The following is a 6639-nucleotide window of genomic DNA, read 5'->3' as shown; positions in this document are numbered from 1 at the left end:
AAAACCATCAGGGCAAAACTGATGTTTATGGATATTGTAGATGATGACGATGATCAGCTTTATCCAGCCATATGTTCAATCTTACCTGTACAGTACGGTAGATGACAGCTGTATTATTGTAACAAGAACTAGTCATGTATAGTGTAACTATAGTTTGGAGTGCCTTTGCTTTCTTACACCTTCGCCTTGTTTCCTCCCTGCCCCACCCTTCACCCCCTCCCACATATTGTGACTCTCCCTTTGGTGCTGTTGAATGTCCTGCTATCCAGCAACACGCACACACTTCCACTAGATCTCCAGCCCCTTTCACTTCCACCTCCTTTCCCCTTTTTCATTGCGCACTTAATGTGATATGCAGATGTGTGAATTGTAAGGATATGTTCCTTAACTGAAGATAAAGTACACAAGTGTTTATTTTAATAAATGTTTTATCTTGGACACACATGCACACACAAACATGTATACAACAGTCCTGGCATGGACTCTGGGGCGTGAAGTGGGGGTGTTGTGGATGGCAGTCAGGGTTTTAAAGAATAAGGCCTCGTGTACTGTATACTTACAATACAGTGCGGTTTCTGTATTACTCACAGTGTTGGTTCTGCTACCAAAGCCAAACTATGATGTATTTTTGATGAGGCATCCTCAGAGGCAATAATATATTCTGACTCTCTTCCTCTCTCTGAATAGTTGATTTCTCTGTCCTCTTGCCTATTTCTTCTCCCTGTCTGCATATTCAGGGGGAATTCAGTAGCACCTAAAGGGGTCGAGTCATGTAGCCTTTCTCCCGTCTCCTGCTTGCTGTAGTTCTGCATTCATGAACATGTTGTTACCCTCCACGGGAAAGTCTGACCACTTCACCTTACCCCTAACTCCAGTTCAATAAAGACACCACAGAAGTTACCAAAAAAGAGTTCAAGTGAGTATATGCCAGTATAATACTCCGGTACTGTATATGTACTAGTTTAATATGCTAACTGGGGTTATAGAAAAGAAGAATCATAGAAAAAAATACTACGAAACATCCTGTATAACAGTACTACTACTTGAATGCCTCTGTTTGTGACTGAATTATTTTTTTTATTTCATTTGTTTTTTGTTTTTATTTTCTTTTGTTCTGTGAAGGTATGCTAAATGTGCGCCTCTGTAAATATTCCCTTTGCGTGCTCTGAGGAATAGTTCCCTGGTACTGTAATTTGCATTAAATAAAGAGTAGGATAGCCTGGAAATGATCAAGCTCTTTGTCTGTTCCATGTTCTTTTAGTGAGCATGTTTTTCACTTTATAAATCCCAGTAAATTAAGTTTGTGACACAAGATTCATATCGGGGATTGTATGTATGAATTGTATGCACAATAAGTATAAACACAGCGGGGTTGCTCGGTACAGTTTTGGATACAGGATGTGATCAAATAGCCGTGATCCAGCTCTGATTCTGTTCAGTACTTGATACTGATCGTCATGGTATATTATTTTAGTAGTGGGTATACAACATATCTCACCATTTTTGTAACAAGAAATAATACTGCATATGTGATGTCAGCTGCTAGGCCTGTGTGCGCGACCTTGTGATGCACTCAGCTCAGCGCAGCCCAGATATGTTCTTGCGCGTACAACACAGAAACACAGAGCCCAGCGCTCACCTCCTCCTATCCTAAAACAGCTTTACCCCCGTTTCTCTAATCTGCAGGACGTGTACAGGGAACAGATGACAGTGCATTTCTGCAGGACCTGACTCACTCAGACTGTGAGGTGAACATCCTCATCTGTTCAGGACAGTGTGTAATCTGTGCCTGTTACATGACAAAATATAATTTTTAGTATTTGGACTTGTTTTTACAACAATAACAACAGCAGAATACTTTCTTTTAAAACAACACATTTAGCTAGTTTTCAGTTTGGTGTTTCCACTATTAAATAACACAGGCGGTTCCAGAGTGCTTGAGCTGTCCATGTACTGTAAAAGCCTGGATCAGATGTCATCACAGGGGCTTTTACAGACCACCTCTATTATGAGAGGACATACAGTGCCTTGCAAAAGTTGTCATACCCCTTGAACATTTCCACATTTTATCACGTTACAACTACAAACTTAAATGTATTTTATTGGGATTTTGTGTGATAGATCAACACAAAGTATTGCATAATTGTGAAGTGGAAGGAAAATGATACATGGTGTTCAAGATTTTTTTTACAAATAAAAATCTGAAAAGTGTGGCGTGTATATGTATTCATCCTCCGAGTCAATACTTTTACTGCTCACCACATATCATTTTCCTTCCACTTCACAGCACAACCAGAGATTTTTAGTCCACACATTCTTCTTCTTTGTGAAAACCTGGCATACATTACCCACAGTGCAACTCCAATACCAGAAGTTCAGCTGGAGATTACTGTGTGGTAGTGTTGGGCAGGATACTTGTAAAATGTAACCAGGTACTCATCACACATGATCTGCTGAAAAGGTAATGACATAACTAATTACAAAGCAGCAAAAGTAATGCGTTTAATAGCTTATTTTACTTTTGTTAATCAGATCCACTCCTTGAAATGACTCCAAGTCACCCACACCCTCACGGTGCATCTATTAACACAAATTTAGTAACTGCAGTTTAACATGCAGGCAGGGTTTTACTGACCATCCAGCAGCAGCTAGCTAAGCCTAATAAAACAGAGGCGACTCCTAAATGTACATGTACCTGCAGTCTAATATTTGTAACATCAGTCAGCCAAGAACACACATTTAAAAAAGGCAACAGCAGAATTATCATTTCTCCTCTTTTGGTAGAGCCTACCCCCATCCCGAACCTCAACCTTATCCTGGACCAGTCTACCCTGTGAACATAGACAGACCTAAATCAAACCTCCATTAAAATCCCAAGAAAACTGCAAACAAGCCAGCCCCCAAACATCAAAGTGAGGAAGCATTACTATACTTGCCTCCATATTCCTGTTCCTCATCTCTGCTCAAGGCTCAAGTAGCTGCTGGTAGCGTAGTGCGGTGACGTATTATTCAGTAATAAACAGTGTAAGGATTTATTGTTGCTGTGGTAACATGCAGTTTAATAAACCGTGCACACTGACCTAGACTAGTGACAAAAGTGTCGATCAGAACTGTGCTTAAAACGATCTTGTGTGAAATTTTAACAAGCACCTTCCTTCTAGTCTGAATAATCACCTAAATATCAAATGGACCTTTTGAGAGACAATGCAGAGCAGGAAGACAATGAATGAATGTCACCTGCACTTTGTTTCATTGTTCAAAAAGGAACAGACAACACCGGTTTGACAACATTCTAGGAAGAGTTCATCTAGGGGTCATGTCACATCTCTGAAAACATGTAATAAGATGTGTGAGTGCACACGTAATTACATGTCTGACTGCCCACAGATAACATCTTGCGGTATCTACAAGCATGTCCAGAGCGTGAAATTTGCATTCAGAGTGGTAGTTTGCAATGGAACCCAACAGGAGTGAGATGGGGGCGGGGGTCTGCTGGTCTGTTGTGCCAGGCTAGTTGACTATATATAGTGGTTCTAATTTGCTATGAATTGTGATTTGAATTGAGATTTTTTTTTCCAAACAACATGGCTATATCAAACCTCTCAGTTCCTCTCAGCTCCCCTCACTCCAGGAGCAAAAGTATACCTTTTGGAAAAAATTACAAGGATATGTTACTGGAAACAAAAAGCCAACAATGTAACAATAGAACAAAAAACCTTCCAAAGGCACTTCATGTTCTCACTGCTCACTCCACACTGTTATCACCAAAACCCCAAATTATGAGTCATGTTAGCCCCATTTTTGTCAGCAGGTGTCACTGGTTGTTACCATGGAAACATAGGTCTTAGTTCTTAGTTACAGAAGGGTGACGAAGGAGAAAACAACATGCTGGGCCACCCCGTGCCACCAGAACAGCCGCCGGTATGCTGTGGCATTGACTCTACAAGTCTCTGCACCAAACAGCAGACAGACGTTGTGAATAAAGGTGGAGTATTTAGGACACTGTAAATCTGCCTTCATGGTTTCAAGCTTATATTAATTTGAGAAAAATGCATTTTGTTACCTCTCTCCTACAGCGTATCACAGAAGTTCATCATATCACAACCACAAAGTATAAATACAGAACAGAGCATCAACGGCTAGGATGAGGGAGAAGCTGCAACACTGCTGTGATGAAGAGAGTGACGGGAGGGTAAGTGAAACAAATGCACTTGAAGAAGCCCTTGCAGCCCTCACACGTCAAGGAGTTGAAGCAATAACCTTTGGCCTGATCTCCACGCACACCACACGCAGTGGGCTCCTCATATTCTGTCACCTGTCACCTCGTGCTTGTCCTCTTCATCCTGCCTTGTCAGCAGTTCACGGATGGTCCTCGCTCCAGTGGCCCTCATGCTCATTCTCACCTGATGGATAATCAGACATTATATTGATTAGCTTCAAGTGCAGCACTGTTTCTATAAGAAGTGGCAGGGATTGCCAAAAGTGTTGGCAAGCACAAACAACACCCTGAGGTCAAGTTTACTTGCTAATATTATGATATTTCAAATAATTTACAGAACAGGAGCCATGCAAGTACTGAGCTGTGAGGCTCTTGCCTTCAAATACAAAGACAAGACAACAATATTATGGATGAATCATTATTTTATTTCTTGTATGAAAGGCACAGTGACGTATATGAATAGGCTCAATGGATTCATTATGCCTATTAAAACTCTACTTATAATCCATTTCCTGAGGCTAAATTGACACAGTGGGAAACCATTTCTCTCTCAAAGACTATTAAATAATACCAAGTAAAGTGCTGAGAAATTGAAGCACTGCAGTACAGTGAATAGTGCACAGCTTCAACAGAGCTCAGCATTTGTATAGAGTAGGGCCTCTTATATTACTTCCAATAAGGCCTCATTATGAAGTTTCTTGATGCTGGCAGTCAGTAGTTGCCAAATACCATATAATGGTAGAAAAGGAATCAGGTATATGCCTAACCCCAAGCTATACTGTAGTCCAATTTAGTTAGTTCTGTTTTGGAGCAAACAGGTCAGTTTCCCACTGATGCTCTGATGCCATATTTTGTTATGATCCACAGTTCAAAGTAGCTAATACACTGCTGGGTACGCTACGTTGTCATGAAGGGTGGCCAAAACTCGTAGGACAAAATTCATTTTGGTAGGTATGTCCCTGGGGCTTAATCTTATGTCCAGTAGGCTACGAGGGTAGGGTCTTACTTCATCACGTCCACTACTACTGGAATGCTAATCTGGGGCTAAAATTTGCATCCACATTCATCTGTTTGAGCGATATAAAGATCCAAATACTTTATAATGTTGTATTTTCAGTAGTCATATAATCAAGAGAACATTCAACATATTGACTTGTATTTTTATACAAATTTGCCCTTATGTCTGTTTAAAGGCCTGCCCCCCCCCCCCCCCCCCCCCTTTGAACCGACCTGTGGCTACTCATATGGCTATCATAGTGCTGTCATTTAGTTTTAGGCTTTTATATCCAACTGAAATCAGGTGCAACTATAAAAACATGACAACACGACAAAAGGTTTAATCAAAGTTAATCATAACTGCTGGTTTCAAATCTTTAAGATCAAGCCTGTAGAGATTCTATCAATGTCTGGATGTGATGAAAATACTCATTTTCCTACCTCTCCTTAAAGGTGGAGTCTTAATAAAACTGTGATCAGACCATTCAACTCACTGAGTCCAGATGTCAAAGAAGTGGTACGCAGACCACAAGGTTTCACCTCCCAAAGGGTTAATGTACTCAACGGGTGAAAATGTGCTTGACGTGATGTTTGTTGTTTGATACCAGACTGGTTGCTACAAGTATTCCTGGCTGCAGCTCTCGGGAAGGCAAGGTTGGACGTCCAGCACTAAAACTATATATTTATATATACAGTATATAACCATTATAATTCTGCTACCCTAGTACCAGCTGTGACACTCAGCATGCATCACATTGTCAGTGCTGAGGTCACACTCTAAATGATTTGTGACCCTGCTGTGCTGGCAAATAGACATTTTTGGAGTCTTGTCATTGGCCTGTGCTACATTTAGGCCTATGACAACTGCAAAAGGTAAGACTTTTTTCTAAGCTGCATTCTTAAAAGCTATATATTGCTGTCATCAAGTCCTTGGGCACTTCCAAACTACCTGTATATGACAATTTGATAGGACGTCACTACTATTTATTTCAGTACTGGTCGTTTAGTGTGGAGTTTTTCTGCCCTCTAGTGCTCAGAAATGACTCCATAGGGTTTCACTCCCATTTAGGTACAGCTACACTGTAGCTAAAATGAATGCAGTCTAATTTAATATTCCTGCAACAAAACCTACCTTTATGAAGGTTGTGATGTTCAGTTTAAGGTTATAATGTTCAGACTTGGAGTGCAGAGGCACCACTTGGGAAATGGATACCAGCTCTGACCTAGTAAATATCATACTGGGTGTATAATAACACCATCTGGGGTCCAAGTTAGACAAGCTCTGAGTCCCCTGATGTGGATGTAGCTTGTCTCATACCCCATCGGAATAGGTGGGAATATACTGTACGTTTTAGAAGAAACATGGAAGTAGTGATCGTTAAAAGGCTACAATTAACCCAAAAAAAAACCTACAATGATGATTG

Source organism: Monopterus albus, unplaced genomic scaffold (genome assembly GCF_001952655.1).
Source record: "Monopterus albus unplaced genomic scaffold, M_albus_1.0 scaffold99.1, whole genome shotgun sequence".
NCBI lineage: Eukaryota > Metazoa > Chordata > Actinopteri > Synbranchiformes > Synbranchidae > Monopterus > Monopterus albus.
Note: the sequence above shows the minus strand (reverse complement) of the source record.